The sequence below is a fragment of the Nerophis lumbriciformis genome, linkage group LG06, assembly GCF_033978685.3.
Source record: "Nerophis lumbriciformis linkage group LG06, RoL_Nlum_v2.1, whole genome shotgun sequence".
NCBI lineage: Eukaryota > Metazoa > Chordata > Actinopteri > Syngnathiformes > Syngnathidae > Nerophis > Nerophis lumbriciformis.
The window spans coordinates 53005951-53025950 of NC_084553.2; the positions used below are offsets into that span (position 1 = coordinate 53005951).

The 20000-nt window shown below is 37.6% G+C and overlaps 1 protein-coding gene across 1 annotated transcript in view; it reads right to left on the reverse strand.

The window, feature by feature from the left end:
* fto (FTO alpha-ketoglutarate dependent dioxygenase) overlaps positions 1 to 20000 on the reverse strand; it is a 564204-nt gene that overhangs the window by 333758 nt on the left and 210446 nt on the right. The window lies entirely within an intron of this gene.

A 20000-nucleotide genomic window follows, 5' to 3' on the forward strand; every position in this document is an offset into this window, starting at 1 on the left:
GCTCTAGACAGCACCGACACTCAACAACAACACATCATTTGCAGACTATAATTACTGGTTTGCAAAAAATATTTTTAACCCAAATAGGTGAAATTAGATCATCTCCCACGACACACCAGACTATCTCACGGCATACTAGTGTGTCACGGCACAGTGGTTGAAAAACACTGATCTACATAACATGTAATGGTGGTTCTTTGGTCAAAATCTTGCGTAGATTATGTTTTACGGATCATCTTCAAGCCGCTTTCTGACAGTCTGTTCCGGATGCTCCGTTTAGTGGGCGGTCTTATTTACATGGCTCACTTTCGGCAGCGTCTTCTCCCCGTCAACTTTGTTGTAGCGGTGTAGCGTGCAAGGACGGGAGTGAAAGAAGTGTCAAAAGATGGAGCTAACTGTTTTAATGACATTCAGACTTTACTTCAATCAATAACGTAGCAGCATTTCCTCATTCGGAAACAACAACAAGGCCCGTGAACTCTTTAATAACTAAAGTTCCTTGGGTGATTAATGTCAACTCACTACACCGGTATGTTTTAGCACTTTCATGGCGAGTTTACTGACAGATTATAAGTAAGAATTTTACACTACTTTATATTAGAAATGGCAACCGTGAAGGATGAATGTCCCATAACAAGAAGAAGCACGGACTACAAAAGGCGGACCTGCGCAATTTTTCAGGATTTATGCAGATCCCAAATACAGATCAGCAGGCACCAGAAAGTAAGAAAAGTGGCTTTTGCATAATATTGCGAAACAAAACGCCAGATAATATGTTTTACCTTAAACCGTATTTTTCAGACTATAAGTCGCAGTTTTTTTCATAGTTTGGCCAGGGGTGCGACTTATACTCAGGAGCGACTTGTGTGTGAAATTATTAACACATTACCGTAAAATATCAAATAATATTATTTAGCTCATTCACGTAAGGGACTAGCCGTATACGATTTCATGGGATTTAGCGATTAGGAGTGACAGATTGTTTGGTAAACGTATAGCATGTTCTATATGTTATAGTTATTTGAATGACTCTTATCATAATATGTTACGTTAACATACCAGGCACGTTCTCAGTTGGTTATTTATGCCTCATATAACGTACACTTATTCAGCCTGTTGTTCACTATTCTTTATTTTAATTTTATTTTTTTTCCTTCTTTATTATGCATTTTCGACCGATGCGACTTATACTCCGGAGCGACTTATACTCCGAAAAATACGGTACACACACCATAATAATACTCGTATGTTGAAACACAGTACAATCCATCAAGCGGTGCGGCTTCATAGCTTACCAAAGTCGTACTAAAGCATTTTGATAGATTTTTGAGCGCTGTGTGTAATGTTCTATATTTTCAATGGAACATATAAAATGTTGGTGCTGTTTACTTGAGTCATATTGCCATCATATTGGAGTCGACACAGATCTCTTATGTTTGACTGCCATCTACTGGTCACACTTATTATACCATGTACCAAATAAAACTGCTTCGAGGTCGGTAAGCAAAACCAGAATTACTCTGTACTGTCGAGTTTTGAGGAAAAAAATGATTTTAAGTGCGCCTTATAGTCACCCCTCGGGCCCAAAATGGGCATTACATGAGTTCCTAATGTGATATGATTGTTCAGTTTGCTTTTTGTTTTTTTATAAAATTGCATTGCGTTTTTGATTTCAACGTTGCTAGGATAGTATATAACCATTAAGTAGACACACTATCTCTTAAGACATCTTTCTGCCCCATTGACTTCCAGTATGACTGCTATTTTTAAACATGTTGCGTTTGATATAACAAGGTTTGCTTAAAACTTGACCACAAACGTCCCTGACTGTACTTCTGCTAACCCCTTCGATTCCAAATGATTTGGGTTACTGTTCTGGTTGTGTGTGTGTGTGTGTGTGTGTGTGTATCTGGTCTTTCGAGGTGTTGAGGGAGACCCTGCACAATGACCCTCAGGCTGTTCTTGAGGCACATTTGAGCGGACCGCCATTAGTTTGTTGGTCAAGACTGGCATCCGTCAACAAGGACTATAGACAGCCATTTATCTTTCATCCAGTGTCGTCCAAAATCACACCCATCTTTCTCTCTATTTACTCCCTGATGGCAGTAGCTGTCCACGTGCTGACCACACAAGTCCCCCTTGACCCAGGCCAAACCCTTGGGTGAACCAGGGGGCAACAGGGACCACAACTCAAACCAAAGATCGGCATAAACACAGCCTTTGACACAATAGACTTTGAGATCTTATTGTATAAACTATATCACTATGGTGTCAGAGGGGTACCTCTCGATTGGTTCCGCTCTTACCTATACGGAAGGCAGCAATGTGTATGCGTCAATGATCACAATTCACCCTGTATGACCATAAATTATGGGGTTCCCCAGGGATCCATCTTGGGGCCTCTCCTTTTTATCCTATACATAAATGATTTTGTAAACTCCTCCGAAACTTTTCATAAAATAATTTTTGCTGACGATACAAATTTGTTTACCTCACACAGGAGCCTACACGATCTACAAGTAACTGTCAATTCAGAGCTTGTGAAAGTAGATTCCTGGTTCAAATGCAATAAGCTCTCACTTAATGTAAATAAAACAAATTTTATTCTATTTCGTTCTAATAAAAACCGGACAAATACTGAGCACTGCCATATCAACATCAATGGGCAGGAAATACAGAGAGTGTACTCCACAAAATTCCTGGGGGTCATCATTGACGAATACCTCAATTTCAAATGTCACATTAGCCATCTGTTAAACAAATTATCCAAATATGTTGGCCTGTTCTTTCACCTTCGTCATTATCTTCCTCTTTATGCTCTACTCACACTATATAACACTCTCTTTGAACCACATCTAAACTACTGTAATGTCATCTGGTGTAACACCTTCCCTACCTACCTCCACAAATTAGAATCTATGCAAAAGAAAATTATACGGGCCCTGTCATGGTCCAAGTTTAATGCCCCCACTCGACATCTATTCCATAATTATCATCTCTTAAGACTGACAGAGTTCAATATTTATCAAAATGCTTGTTTAACCTATCAAGTCATTTACAGGCTGAATTTAAGGCTCTGTAGCTTGGTTCCTATCTACCATCCCCAGCATGCCCACAACACTCGTAACTTAGATTTGATATCAGGGAAACATCGTTTACTGGATTGTACCGCTCGAAGTGTTGTATGCAGGGGACCAAAGATTTGGAACCGGCTTAATGAGAACCTCAAGATGCTGTATCCATTCTCCAACTTCAAAAATAAACTAAAAACGTATCTATTAACCACCTATATTTAATGCCTCATGTAGGGTAGACTACTGTTGGGTTTTGCATGGTTGAATGAATGTATGTATGTATGTGTATGCTTGCTTTAGTACTATTATCTTGTGTTAATCATATAGCGTTGTTTTTTGTTGTTGTACTTGCTACCATGTTCCATCATTCCATGTATATTCCATCATTTCCTGTATATTCTATCCTCTGGACCCCCTGTCAAAAGCTTCTTCTAGCTTATTTGGGGGACCCTTTCACGTACCAACATCTTTAAATGATGATATTTTACTACTATTGTATTTGTTATATGGTATTGTGAATAAAAAAAAAAAAATTTGAAATAAACAAGAGTACTACGAGTATTATAAACAAGAACTGAGTGGACCTGAAGTGATGCAGTCAGGAGAGCAGCTTAACTAACACTTCCGACCAGAACTGGTTTTAACACCAACAAACATGTCTACTAAAGTGGGTCAGAAGCAGCAAGCCTATCGCTCAGCATGGAATGATCAAAATTGACTTTACAGTGAGCCTTCTTAGCAGAAGAGCAACCACAGGTCAGGAAAAATTCCCTAAAGATAGAAGAAATGAGGGTTTACACACTATAAATCAGAATTAGTGTCTGTCGGACTGTTAACACCCCATCAAATGACTTAGTGGCCTGAGAGCAGGACTTCAGTGAACCCAGAGCACTTTTAAAATTGAATGGTAGTGGCCTTATATTAAAATAAACTGTATGCCTACCGACCACAAAGGCTCACAAACGCACCAAATGGACTTGCAGCTACCGTCCAAAATGAAGGGTAATTGACCATAAAGATTAACACGCTGGCTGCTAACCTACAGGTTTTGGATCGAGACTGGTTGTGCGTCACCACTGAATTAAAGTTATTCCGCCCTAAAACACGTCAGTTTTAAATAAATTATAGAGTAGGGCGTTGGACTTTTTTTAGGATACAAACAAAAATTCAGGTCACGAGCCTGTAGCGGGGGGTGTATATTGTAGCGTCCCGGAAGAGTTAGTGCTGCAAGGGGTTCTGGGTATTTGTTCTGTCGTGTTTATGTTGTGTTACGGTGCGGATGTTCTCCCGAAATGTGTTTGTCATTCTTGTTTGGTGTGGGTTCACAGTGTGGCGCATGTTTGTAACAGTGTTAAAGTTGTGTATACGGCCACCCTCAGTGTGACCGGTTTGGCTGTTGACCAAGTACGCCTTGCATTCACTTGTGTGTGTGAAAAGCCGTAGATATTATGTGACTGGGCCAGCACGCAAAGGCAGTGCCTTTAAGGTTTATTGGCGCTCTGTACTTCTCCCTACGTCCGTGTACACAGCGGCGTTTTAAAAAAAGTCATGAATTTTACTTTATGAAACCGATACCGATAATTCTGAAACCGATACCGATAATTTCCGATATTACATTTTAAAGCATTTATCGGCCGACAATATCGGCAGTCCGATATTATCGGACATCTCTAATATATATATATATGTATATATATATATATATATATATATATTAGAGATGCGCGGATAGGCAATTTATTTCATCCGCAACCGCGTCAGAAAGTCGTCAACCATCCGCCATCCACCCGATGTAACGTTTGATCAGAACTCCACCCGCCCGCCATCCGCCCGTTGTTATATATCTAATATTAATTAAAAAAAAAAAAAAAAAGGGTGAAAACTACGCGAATTGCACCTTGTGCAGACAAGATTTTTCGATCGGACACGGAGGAATTAGCGATGTAAAAGACCACGTTGGGACAAAAAAACACAAGTCTAATAGATACAAGTGGAAAACTTTCAACGTTTTTCGTCACCCAAACAGATTCTTTGGATGTGATAAATGCCGAAGTTTTATTTACGGAGGCAATAATTGAGCATGGACTTCCAATCGCACTGGCTGATCACATGGGACAGTTAATAATGTAATGCAACCTTTAAAAATCATTACGCGGTGATCGCGATCCCAAAAATAAACTTTTCTTGCATGATAATGTCCAGAAAAATTTGCTTTATATTACTATAGAGTCCTTTTAACGAATGAGTTTGATGGTTTATCACAAACCTTAAATGAAATTCCATGGCCACCGTCCTGCTCTCTATATCAACCAGGGTGAGCCCGACCCCTTTCGTGAGCGCACTGCGAAAGCGGACGGTGGGCGCGGTAGTGACCCTGGACGTGCGTCGGGCCCTTCTCACGGATCGCCTCAGCTACGGCTCCCGGTGGGGCCCTCTCGGGGGAAGGGGCCTCGGTCCCGGACCCCGGCGAGGCGTCCCTTCTCCGCTCCGTAAAAGTGTCCATCTCTTTTCTTTTTTCTTCTTCTGTTGTGGCATATGCAGCAGGTGCCTGCTCGTTTTTCGTATGTGGGTAACAACATTTAACTATGTATATATATTTCCGAATTGGTTTAACTGCCACCCGCAAAAAAAATAAAAAAATAAAAAAAATATCTAATTAATCCGCCCGACCCGACCCGCAAGCGGATAAAATCTTATTGTTTTTAATTTCATCCGCCCGATCCGCGGATAATCCGCGGACTCCGCGGTTGTGTCCGCAAACCGCGCATCTCTAATATATATATATATATATATATATATATATATATTTATTTATGTATTTATTTATTTATACAGCCCAGCCCCTGAGCAAATTGTTTTAACCCAATGCGGCACCAGAGTCAAAAAGTTTGGGGACCCCTGGGCTAGGATGATTCCACTCATGTTTTTGTTAGCAACTAAAAGCATAACAATTACCCGAAAGAAAGCTCTTATCTCAAAAGATATGTACTACTACACTATCATTTTTAGTTCATTGTTGTATATTAGCGTGCCTTGTTCTGACTTTTTTTTTTGGAAACACTACTATTGTTATTTTGTGCATCTTAAATGAGCTTGTGCTTCAGCCGTTAGAATGTTTTAAAAGCGTTTCTAGAATAAATAAAACATTTGTGTCTATATGCAAGTCGTTTGTATATGTGTTCTGGCCATCGCCGTGGTGACATAAAGGCGTCCTTTGTGCCGTGCAATGCAATGTGTCGGGCCCATCAATTACGTCAAGCAGTCAAATAGGTTTCAGCACACACAGCAGATTATATGGAGTGTAAAACATTAGAAAAATGTGTCTGCAACATCAGAGTAACATGTTTGAAGTGAAAAGGGGCCGGCTGGGGGACGTTGGCGGGGGTGTAGATAGAGACACTCCCAAAAAGGGAAGAGTCCTGACAAGTGATTTTGTTTGAAGGCATTGTAACACAGTCAAGTGGGCAGGGATGCTTTCTGTGGCCCCAAAGGCACTCCATCTTGGGCCGAGAATACAAGCGGGCTGGAAGGACATATGCTTTCCACGGGGTCAAATGGAGCAGAACTCCCGGGCTTTTGTGAGGGCGCCAGAAGAAAAGGCAAATCTGTTGTCGGCTCGTCGGTCCCAGCGGGCTCACAAATATCACATAAAAATTCACCAGCCTGTTTCTTGCATATAATAAAAAGGGTGTGCACCCAGTTGGGTCCTAATGGCTAAACCACCTACTTCTTTTCAGAGTCAGGAAGAGGCTACGTACGCTTGCACGCTCCTCATTGGCCCCGGCGAGGATGGAACGTCCATCCATCACGCTTTGAGAGGTGAATGCAAGACAATGTAGACCGAGCAAGCACCTTCTGCTCCCTTTAAAGGCCCCTTTCTCTCTTTTTCTAGTGTATGAAAAGCCTGGTCTAGATTTGTGTTAGATAGCAGATTGGGATCAGCACCTCAACCCTTCTTGCCATTAAAAAAGCTCTTTGCTAACTGGGACCTAGGCCAACCATGCTGTACTTTAGAGTGGTTAGGTTAAGAGCCTTTGGTCTTTCGGAATTGCAAACTATTCTTCATTTAGAGTGGGAGATGTTTTTGATTGATCAAGTCCAATCATGCTGTACTTCAAAATGGTTAAGTTGGAGCCTTTGGTCTCTTACGATTGCGGACTATTCCTCATTTAGGGATGGTTACGTTATGTTGTTCGAGAGATGTTCTTATTTGACAAAGGCCAACACTGACATACTTTAGAATGATTAAGGATGGTTACATTAATACAAATCTTGTTTGGGAGATGTTTTTGATTGACCAAGGCCAATCATTCTGTATTTCAAAATAATTAAGTTAAAAGCCTTTGGTCTTGCGGAATTGTTGAACTATTCTTCGTTTAGGAATGGTTACGTAAAAAAAATGTTTTTAGAGAGATGTTTTTGATGGACCAAGTACTTTAGATTTATTTTGGAATGGTTAAGTTGGAGCGTTGGTCTTTTTAAATCACTATTTTGCTTCATATAACGACGGTCACATTAAAAAAATCTTGTTTGGGAGATGTTTTTGATTGACCAAGGCCAATCATTCTGTATTTCAAAATAGTTAAGTTAAAAACCTTGCAGAATTGTGAACTGTTCTTCGTTTAGGGATGGTTACATTACAAAAAATTTTTTAGAGAGATGTTTTTGATGGACCAAGTACTTTACAATGGTTAAGTTGGAGCTTTGGTCTTTTTATATCGCTATTTTTCTTCATATAACGACGGTTACATTAAAAAAATCTTGTTTGGGAGATGTTTTTGATTGACCAAGGCCAAAAATTCTGTATTTCAAAATAATTAAGTTAAAAGCCTTTGGTCTTGCGGAATTGTGAACTATTCTTCGTTTAGGGATGGTTACGTAAAAAAAATGTTTTTAGAGAGATGTTTTTGATGGACAAAGTACTTTAGATTTATTTTGGAATGGTTAAGTTGGAGCGTTGGTCTTTTTAAATCGATATTTTTCTTTATATAACGACGGTTACATTAAAAAAATCTTGTTTGGGAGATGTTTTTGATTGACCAAGGCCAATCATTCTGTATTTCAAAATAGTTAATTTTGATTGACCAAGGCCAATAGTTCAGTATTTCAAAATAGTTAAGTTAAAAACCTTGCGGAATTGTGAACTGTTCTTCGTTTAGGGATGGTTATGTTAAAAAAATCTTGTTAGAGAGATGTTTTTGATGGACCAAGTACTTTAGAATGGTTAAGTTGGAGCTTTGGTCTTTTGAAATAGCTATTTTTCTTCATATAACGACGATTACATTAAAAAGATCTTGTTTGGGAGATGTTTTTGATCGACCAAGGCCAATCATTCTGTATTTCAAAACAATTAAGTTAAAAGTCTTTGGTCTTGCGGAATTGTGAACTATTCTTCGTTTAGGGATGGCTACGTAAAAAAATGTTTTTAGATAAATGTTTTTGATGGACCAAGTACTTTAGATTTATTTTGGAATGGTTAAGTTGGAGCGTTGGTCTTTTTAAATCACTATTTTGCTTCATATAACGACGGTCACATTAAAAAAATCTTGTTTGGGAGATGTTTTTGATTGACCAAGGCCAAAAATTCTGTATTTCAAAATAGTTAATTTTGATTGACCAAGGCCAATCATTCTGTATTTCAAAATAGTTAAGTTAAAAACCTTGCAGAATTGTGAACTGTTCTTCGTTTAGGGATGGTTACATTACAAACATTTTTTTAGAGAGATGTTTTTGATGGACCAAGTACTTTACAATGGTTAAGTTGGAGCTTTGGTCTTTTTATATCGCTATTTTTCTTCATATAACGACGGTTACATTAAAAAAATCTTGTTTGGGAGATGTTTTTGATTGACCAAGGCCAAAAATTCTGTATTTCAAAATAATTAAGTTAAAAGCCTTTGGTCTTGCGGAATTGTGAACTATTCTTCGTTTAGGGATGGTTACGTAAAAAAAATGTTTTTAGAGAGATGTTTTTGATGGACAAAGTACTTTAGATTTATTTTGGAATGGTTAAGTTGGAGCGTTGGTCTTTTTAAATCGATATTTTTCTTTATATAACGACGGTTACATTAAAAAAATCTTGTTTGGGAGATGTTTTTGATTGACCAAGGCCAATCATTCTGTATTTCAAAATAGTTAATTTTGATTGACCAAGGCCAATAGTTCAGTATTTCAAAATAGTTCAGTTAAAAACCTTGCGGAATTGTGAACTGTTCTTCGTTTAGGGATGGTTATGTTAAAAAAATCTTGTTAGAGAGATGTTTTTGATGGACCAAGTACTTTAGAATGGTTAAGTTGGAGCTTTGGTCTTTTGAAATAGCTATTTTTCTTCATATAACGACGATTACATTAAAAAGATCTTGTTTGGGAGATGTTTTTGATCGACCAAGGCCAATCATTCTGTATTTCAAAGCAATTAAGTTAAAAGTCTTTGGTCTTGCGGAATTGTGAACTATTCTTCGTTTAGGGATGGCTACGTAAAAAAATGTTTTTAGATAAATGTTTTTGATGGACCAAGTACTTTAGATTTATTTTGGAATGGTTAAGTTGGAGCGTTGGTCTTTTTAAATCGCTATTTTTCTTCATATAACGACGGTTACATTAAAAACCGTCGTTATATTGACCAAGGCCAATCATTCTGTATTTCAAAATAGTTAATTTTGATTGACCAAGGCCAATAATTCAGTATTTCAAAATAGTTAAGTTAAAAACCTTGCGGAATTGTGAACTGTTCTTCGTTCAGGGATGGTTATGTTAAAAAAAATCTTGTTAGAGAGATGTTTTTGATGGACCAAGTACTTTGGAATGGTTAAGTTGGAGCTTTGGTCTTTTGAAATAGCTATTTTTCTTCATATAACGACGATTACATTAAAACAATCTTGTTTGGGAGATGTTTTTGATTAACCAAGGCCAATAGTTCTGTATTTCAAAATAGTTAATTTTCAATCAATCAATCAATGTTTATTTATATAGCCCTAAATCACAAGTGTCTCAAAGGGCTGCACAAGCCACAACGACATCCTCGGTACAAAGCCCACATAAGGGCAAGGAAAAACTCACCCCAGTGGGACGTCGATTTGATTGACCAAGGCCAATAATTCAGTATTTTAAAATAGTTAAGTTAAAAGCCTTGCAGAATTGCGAACTGTTCTTCGTTTAGCGATGGTTACGTTAAAAAGATCTCGCTAGAGAGATGTTTTTGATGGACCAAGTACTTTAGATGTATTTAGAATGGTAAAGTTGGAGCTTCGGTCTTTTGAAATAAATTTTTCTTCACATAAGGACGGTTATATTATTAAAAAAAATCTGGTTTGGGAGATGTTTTTGATTGACCAAAGCCATTCATTCTGTATTTCAAAATAGTTAAGCTAAAAGCCTTTGGTCTTGCGGAATTGTGAACTATTCTTCGTTTAGGGATGGTTACGTTAAAAAAATATTTTTAGAGAGATGTTTTTGATGGACCAAGTACTTTAGAATGATTAAGTTGGAGCTTTGGTCTTTTGAAATAGCTATTTTTCTTCATATAACGACGATTACATTAAAACAATCTTGTTTGGGAGATGTTTTTGATTGACCAAGGCCAATAGTTCTGTATTTCAAAATAGTTAATTTTCAATCAATCAATCAATGTTTATTTATATATCCCTAAATCACAAGTGTCTCAAAGGGCTGCACAAGCCACAACGACATCCTCGGTACAAAGCCCACATAAGGGCAAGGAAAAACTCACCCCAGTGGGACGTCGATTTGATTGACCAAGGCCAATAATTCAGTATTTTAAAATAGTTAAGTTAAAAGCCTTGCAGAATTGCGAACTGTTCTTCGTTTAGCGATGGTTACGTTAAAAAGATCTCGCTAGAGAGATGTTTTTGATGGACCAAGTACTTTAGATGTATTTAGAATGGTAAAGTTGGAGCTTCGGTCTTTTGAAATAAATTTTTCTTCACATAAGGACGGTTATATTATTAAAAAAAATCTGGTTTGGGAGATGTTTTTGATTGACCAAAGCCATTCATTCTGTATTTCAAAATAGTTAAGCTAAAAGCCTTTGGTCTTGCGGAATTGTGAACTATTCTTCGTTTAGGGATGGTTACGTTAAAAAAATATTTTTAGAGAGATGTTTTTGATGGACCAAGTACTTTAGAATGATTAAGTTGGAGCTTTGGTCTTTTGAAATAGCTATTTTTCTTCATATAACGACGATTACATTAAAACAATCTTGTTTGGGAGATGTTTTTGATTGACCAAGGCCAATAGTTCTGTATTTCAAAATAGTTAATTTTCAATCAATCAATCAATGTTTATTTATATATCCCTAAATCACAAGTGTCTCAAAGGGCTGCACAAGCCACAACGACATCCTCGGTACAAAGCCCACATAAGGGCAAGGAAAAACTCACCCCAGTGGGACGTCGATTTGATTGACCAAGGCCAATAATTCAGTATTTTAAAATAGTTAAGTTAAAAGCCTTGCAGAATTGCGAACTGTTCTTCGTTTAGCGATGGTTACGTTAAAAAGATCTCGCTAGAGAGATGTTTTTGATGGACCAAGTACTTTAGATGTATTTAGAATGGTAAAGTTGGAGCTTCGGTCTTTTGAAATAAATTTTTCTTCACATAAGGACGGTTATATTATAAAAAAAAATCTTGTTTGGGAGATGTTTTTGATTGACCAAGGCCAATCATTCTGTATTTCAAAATAATTAAGTTAAAAGCCTTTGGTCTTGCGGAATTGTAAACTATTCTTCGTTTAGGGATGGTTACGTAAAAAAATGTTTTTAGAGAGATGTTTCAATCAATCAATCAATGGACCAAGTACTTTAGATTTATTTTGGAATGGTTAAGTTGGAGCGTTGGTCTTTTTAAATCGCTATTTTTCTTCATATAACGACGGTTACATTAAAAAAATCTTGTTTGGGAGATGTTTTTGATTGACCAAGGCCAAAAATTCTGTATTTCAAAAATAATTAAGTTAAAAGCCTTTGGTCTTGCGGAATTGTGAACTATTCTTCGTTTAGGGATGGTTACGTAAAAAAATGTTTTTAGAGAGATGTTTCAATCAATCAATCAATGGACCAAGTACTTTAGATTTATTTTGGAATGGTTAAGTTGGAGCGTTGGTCTTTTTAAATCGCTATTTTTCTTCATATAACGACGGTTACATTAAAAAAATCTTGTTTGGGAGATGTTTTTGATTGACCAAGGCCAATCATTCTGTATTTTAAAATAGTTAATTTTGATTAACCAAGGCCAATAATTCAGTATTTCAAAATAGTTAAGTTAAAAGTCTTGCGGAATTGTGAACTGTTCTTCGTTTAGGAATGGTTATGTTAAAAAAAAAATCTTGTTAGAGAGATGTTTTTGATGGACCAAGTACTTTGGAATGGTTAAGTTGGAGCTTTTGTCTTTTGAAATGGCTATTTTTCGTCATATAACCTCGGTTTTATTAAAAAAAATCTGGTTTGGGAGATGTTTTTGATTGACCAAAGCCATTCATTCTGTATTTCAAAATAGTTAAGCTAAAAGCCTTTGGTCTTGCGGAATTGTGAACTATTCTTCGTTTAGGGATGGTTACGTTAAAAAAATATTTTTAGAGAGATGTTTTTGATGGACCAAGTACTTTAGAATGATTAAGTTGGAGCTTTGGTCTTTTGAAATAGCTATTTTTCTTCATATAACGACGATTACATTAAAACAATCTTGTTTGGGAGATGTTTTTGATTAACCAAGGCCAATAGTTCTGTATTTCAAAATAGTTAATTTTCAATCAATCAATCAATGTTTATTTATATATCCCTAAATCACAAGTGTCTCAAAGGGCTGCACAAGCCACAACAACATCCTCGGTACAAAGCCCACATAAGGGCAAGGAAAAACTCACCCCAGTGGGACGTCGATTTGATTGACCAAGGCCAATAATTCAGTATTTTAAAATAGTTAAGTTAAAAGCCTTGCAGAATTGCGAACTGTTCTTCGTTTAGCGATGGTTACGTTAAAAAGATCTCGTTAGAGAGATATTTTTAATGGACTAAGTACTTTAGAATGGTAAAGTTGGAGCTTCGGTCTTTTGAAATCACAATTTTTTTTCACATAAGGACGGTTATATTATAAAAAAAATCTTGTTTGGGAGATGTTTTTTTTAATGGCCAAAGCCAACCATTCTGTACTTGGAAATTATTAGATTGGAGCCTTTAGTCTTGCGGAATTGCAAACTATTCCTCATTTAGAGATAGTTATGTTAAAAAATATTTTTAAGAGACGTTTTGATTGATAAAGGACAATCATTCTGTATTTAGAAACAGCCTTTGGTGTATTGTTTGTATAGAGATGGTTACTAGAGATGCGCGGATAGGCAATTATTTAATCCGCAACCGCATCACAAAAGTCGTCAACCATCCGCATCCACCCGAACTAACATTTAATTAAAACCGCACCCGCCTGTTGTTATATATCTAATATAGACGATGCAAGGCATTAGTGAGGTTATAAAGCTTTTGCCTGTTAAAGAAAGGAGACTGATCCAATTCAGCAGAGACATTCAATGCGTCACGGCCCAGACGCACACCAGTGCGCAATCATCTGGGAGCCGCGCTGAGCGCACCTCCAAGCGCGTGGAGGTGCGATGTCCCTCGCACCCGCGGCGGCTCCACCCGGGCTCGCGCCCGAGGCTTCAGCGCGCACCGCGGCGGCCATCCTACTCGTCGCGGCCTAGCCCTCGCGGCTCTCGCTGCCGGCGACGGCCGGGTAAGGGCCCGACGCTCCAGCGCCATCCATTTTCAGGGGGCTATTTGATTCGGCAGGTGGGTTGTTACACACTCCTTAGCAGGTTCCGACTTCCATGGCCACCGTCCTGCTGTCTATATCAACCAACACCTTTTCTGGGGTCTGATGAGCGTCGGCATCGGGCGCCTTAACCCGGCGTTCGGTTCATCCCGCAGCGCCAGTTCTGCTTACCAAAAGTGGCCCACTCGACACACCAGGGTGAGCCCCACCCCTTTCGTGAGCGCACTGCGCGCGGAGTGACCCCTGTTACGTGCCCCCGGCAACGGGGCTGGCGGGCAGGTAAGCTGCGCGGGCGGAGCGCGCGGAGTGACCCCTGTTACGAGCCCCCGGGCCACGGGGGTGGCGGGCAGGTAAGCTGCTTACCTGCTGCGCGTGACGCCGGCCGCGGCGAAGGCGGACGAGGCGGGGTGTCGGTGCGGTGGGCGCGGTGGTGACCCTGGACGTGCGTAGGGCCCTTCTCGCGGATCACCTCAGCTACGGCTCACGGTGGGGCCCTCTCGGGGGAAGGGGCCTCGATCCCGGACCCCGGCGAGGCGTCCCTTCTCCGCTCCGTAAAAGTGTCCATCTCTTTTTTTTTTCTTCTTCTGTTGTGGCATATGCTGCAGGTGCCAGCTGCTCGTTTTTCATATGTGGGTAACAACATTTAACTATGTATATATATTTCCGAATTGGTTTAACTGCCACCCGCCTGAATCTATCTAAAATCTAATTTTTTTTAATTTCAACCGCCCGACCCGACCTGCGGATAAAATCTTTTTTTTTATTTTTTTATTTCAACCGCCCGACCCGCGGATAATCCGCGGACTCCGCGGTTGTGTCCGCAAACCGCGCATCTCTAATGGTTACATTAAAAAAATAATATTTTTAGGGAGATGCTTCTGATGGACCAAGTACTCTAGATGTACTTTAGAATGGTTAAGTTGGAGCCTTTGGTCTTTCGAGATTGCAATATATTCTTATTTTTCTTCCCCGGATGTGGGTTTAGATCATTTTCTACCGGTTTTCCGGTTTGGCACTAGTATCCGGTAAAACGTATACGATGCCCACGCCTTAGCGTTGCATCATTTTCAGTGAACAGTAAATAGTACAACTAAACACTTCCTCTAATGTATACCCAAGTTTACTTTCTATAGTAATTCCTCTTGAGACTCTATACTGCAATAAAAATGCCCAGTTTTGAGCATTACTGTATTTCTATCATGATCACTCCCATTAGGAAAACATGCTTTTTTAAATCTGATTCTCATTCATTTACCTTATGAGAACCCCAAAACACAAACACAATGTTGTTGGACATGTCCAACATGTTTTGATGCAAAATGAGACACAAATAAAACTAAAAAGGTGTTACGGTCATGCTATACCATTTTGCAGTTGTATCCATGAGGTCACACATACATTAGCTCATAATCTCATAATATCTCAGTTATGGTTATGAAAAAAAAGAAAACTTTCATCCCTGCAGGTTGCAAAATACTTCCACTGCCCTGTGTGTCCTCTTGCAGATAAAGAGAGATCTAATAGGTGGTGTTAAATGGGCGAGATGTAGGACGGGGTAATTAACACCATGAGTCCTAAAAGTGGCGCTCCTTTTTCTTTTTCTTCTCCGCCGGGAGCGCCCGATATAGCGCTCATTAATTCCGATTTGTGTATAATGAGAGGGTCATGTTAGATGTAATAAATGGCTCTTTTATTTGGGCGAGAGCTGCGGGGCGGCATCCTCTGCTGGCTAACAGTCTCATAAACACCCTTAAGCTGCTCTCATCAGCCTCACTGGGTGGGGGAACTATCGCTGTCTAAAGCAGCGTTAATGAATCAGGTGTAGCTCCTTCAACGCCCTTTTCTAATCAGCAGCAGAGATGTATGCAAAACATTGGATTTACAACAATTAAAAGGGGTTAAAACACCAAAAATAGATTTCGTATTTTATATGGATATTTCTGGTTGTAGTCCTGTTAAGAGACTGACTCATTTTAAGTGTGTGGCGGGGAGGGAGATATATTTTTATAGCACTTTTTGGTATTGTGACATTTTATGTCATGAGAACTTCAACTGTGAGTTGTTTTAATCTGACACTTTAAAGTGTATATATATATATAACAAATATTTCTTATCTAGAAGTTTGTTTGGTAACACTTTAGTATGGGGAACACATTCACCATTAATTAGTTGCTTATTAACATGCGAATTAGTAACATATTGGCTCTTAATTCGTCATTATTAAGTACTTATTAATGGCGTATTCTGCATGGGCTTATTATACAACCAGTAAGCCATTAACTAAGAGTCTTCCCTCAATAACCTCAGAATTATTGCTTATTAGTAACCCTATAACCCTAACCCTTATATGTTCCCCTAGTGTCCAAATAACTCTAAATTAAGTATTTGTTACTTTAATAAGCAACTATTTAATGGTGAATATGTTCCCCATACTAAAGTGTTACCATATGTTTTTCTTTTGTACAAGCATCTTACATGTAAAAAAATGTGCTGTTTTTTTGAGGGGGTGCAGATTATATATATATATATATATATATATATATATATATATATATATATATATATATATATATATATATATATATATATATATATATATATATATATATATATATATAAAATTAGAATGTCAATGCTAGTTTAAAAATACTGACATTTAAAATGGAAAATAATTATTAAAATGTAATTCATAGCAGTTTTTGTCATTAGTGCAAGTTTTTTTTTTAAATATATGTCACTGTAGAAAAAAATATATAAAAATAACAAATATGAAAAATGTAATTATTATTATTATTTTATTTTTTTTTTCCTGAGTGGGTCTTCAAAAGGTTACAATCTCAAACATAAAACGTGACATGTATATATAACCTCAGAATTATTGCTTATTAGTAACCCTATAACCCTAACCCTTATATGTTCCCCAAGTGTCCAAATAACTCTAAATTAAGTATTTGTTACTTTAATAAGCAACTATTTAATGGTGAATATGTTCCCCATACTAAAGTGTTACCATATGTTTTTCTTTTGTACAGGCATCTTACATGTAAAAAAAATGTGCTGTTTTTTTGAGGGGGTGCAGATTATATATATATATATATATATATATATATATATATATATATATATATAAAATTAGAATGTCAATGCTAGTTTAAAAATACTGACATTTAAAATGGAAAATAATTATTAAAATGTAATTCATAGCAGTTTTTGTCATTAGTGCAAGTTTTTTTTTTAAATATATGTCACTGTAGAAAAAATATATAAAAATAACAAATATGAAAAATGTAATTATTATTATTATTTTATATTTTTTTTCCTGAGTGGGTCTTCAAAAGGTTACAATCTCAAACATAAAACGTGACATGTATATATAACCTCAGAATTATTGCTTATTAGTAACCCTATAACCCTAACCCTTATATGTTCCCCAAGTGTCCAAATAACTCTAAATTAAGTATTTGTTACTTTAATAAGCAACTATTTAATGGTGAATATGCTCCCCGTACTAAAGTGTTACCATATGTTTTTCTTTTGTACAGGCATCTTACATGTAAAAAAATGTGCTGTTTTTTTGAGGGGGTGCAGATTATTTATATATATATATATATATATATATATATATATATATATATATATATATATATATATATATATATATATATATATATATATATATATATATATATATATATATATATATATATATCAAATTAGAATGTCAATGCTAGTTTAAAAATACTGACATTTAAAATGGAAAATAATTCTTAAAATGTAATTCTTTCATAGCAGTTTGTCATTAGTGCAAGTTTTTTTTTCTTAAATATATGTCACTGTAGAAAAAATATATAAAAATAACAAATATGAAAAATGTAGTTATTTTATATTTTTTTCCTGAGTGGGTCTTCAAAAGGTTGCAATCTCAAACATAAAACGTGACACGTATATTTCAGGCTGAAGCAGTCATTAAAAATAAAAGTATATGTATGTATTTATAAATGTTCAGGTAGTTTTTGGGAAACTAATATTTTTTTTGTCATTTGAAGAACTGAGATAGGCTCCAGCACCCCCTGCAACCCCGAAAGGGACAAGCGGTAGAAAATGGATGGATGCATGCATTTTAAGAACAAACGAGTGAGGGCATTGAATGGACGTTTTAAGGCAGGGGTGCCCATTTGGTCGATCACGGAGTGTGCGTCAGTCGATAGTCTATTTTAAAAAAAATTGACCTAAAAATTAGCGATCATCAAACTTTACTTTGACATCACTTTTGTCACTTTATTGACATTCACAGCACCCCAGGATCTTGTGAGATGACGTTGGGTGCTGCGAGCTCAGTATTAAGAAAAAAAAAACGACCGTCAGAAATGCAAGAAGCACTTTTTATTTCAAAAGATTCTCTCGCCGTAGCTGCTCTCAAAAATGTAAAGACCGACCGCACAGTTCCGGTCTTCACAATAAAAGCGCTGCTCCATCCTGCCTGCGCTAACAAAATAGGAGTCTCAGAAAGCTAGCGCACACAAGCTACGGAGTTTGCCGTCAATGTATTTCTGTAAAGGATACGTGAATGGAAGTTGGACTAATAAGATGCCAAAAAACAACCACTTTCATGTGGTATTGGACAGAAAGGAGGACTTTTTTTCTCCTCCACTATGCAAATTGTAAATTCCAATCAATGCAAGTCATCAGAATCAGGTAATACACCAACTTATATTCTTGACTTCATGAAAGAAAGACATCTATATGTGTTAAACATATAGATTTAGCAAACACCTTTAACATGTTCACAAAAAGATCTGTTTCATAAATGAATAAATATGCATACACATATATATACATATACATACAGTGTATATAAACAAAACCCATAACCAGTGAAGTTGGCATGTAGTGTAAATGGTAAATAAAAACAGAATACAATTATTTGCAAATCATTTTCAACCTATATTCGGTTGAATATACTGCAAAGACAAGATACTTAACATTCGAACTGGTAAACTTGGTTATTTTTTGCAAATTGTAGCTCATTTGGAATTTGATACTTGAAACATGTTTCAAAAAAGCTGGGACATATGGCAAAAAAGACTGAGAAAGTTGAAGAATGCTCATCAAACACATATTTGGAACATCCCACAGGAGAACAGGCTAATTAGAAACAGGTGGGTGCCATGATTGGGTATAAAAGCAGCTTCCATTAAATGCTCAATCATTCACAAACAAGGACGGGGCGAGGGTCAACACTTTGTGAACAAATGCTTGAGCAAATTGTCGAACAGTTTAAGAACCACATTTCTCAACAAGCTACTGCAACAAATGTAGGTATTTCACCATCTACAATCTGTAATATCATCAAAAAGTTCAGAGAATCAGGAGAAATCACGGCACGTAAGCGGCAAGGTCGAAAACCAACATTGAATGCCCGTGACCTTCGATCCCTCAGGGGGTACTGCATCAAAAACCGACATCAGTGTGTAAAGGATATCACCACATGGGCTCAGGAACACTTCGGAAAACCACTGTCAGTAACTACAGTTGGTCGCTACATCTGTAAATGCAAGTTAAAATTCTACTATGCAAAGCAAAAGCCATTTATCAACAACACCCAGAAACGGCGCCGGCTTCGCTGGGGCCGACCTCATCTAAGATGGACTGATGCAAAGTGGAAAAGTGTTCTGTGGTCTGACGAGTCCCCATTTCAAATTATTTTTGGAAACTGTGGACGTCGTGTCCTCCGGACCAAAGAGGAAAAGTACCATCCAGACTGTTCTAGGCGCAAAGTTCAAAAGCCAGCATCTGTGATGGTATGGGAGTGTATTAGTGCCCAAGACATGGGTAACTTACACGTCTGTGAAGGCACCATTAATGCTGAAAGGTACTTACAGGTTTTGGAGCAACATATGTTGCCATTCAAGATACGTCTTTTTCATGGACGCCCCTGCTTATTTCAGCAAGACAATGCCAAGCCACGTGTTACAACAGCGGGGCTTCATAGTAAAAGAGTGCGGGTACTACACTGGCCTGCCTGTAGTCCAGACCTGTCTCCCATTGAAAATGTGTGGCGCATTATATAGACTAAAATACCACAATAGAGACCCCTGGACTGTTGAACAACTTAAGCTGTACATCAAGCAAGAATGGGAAAGA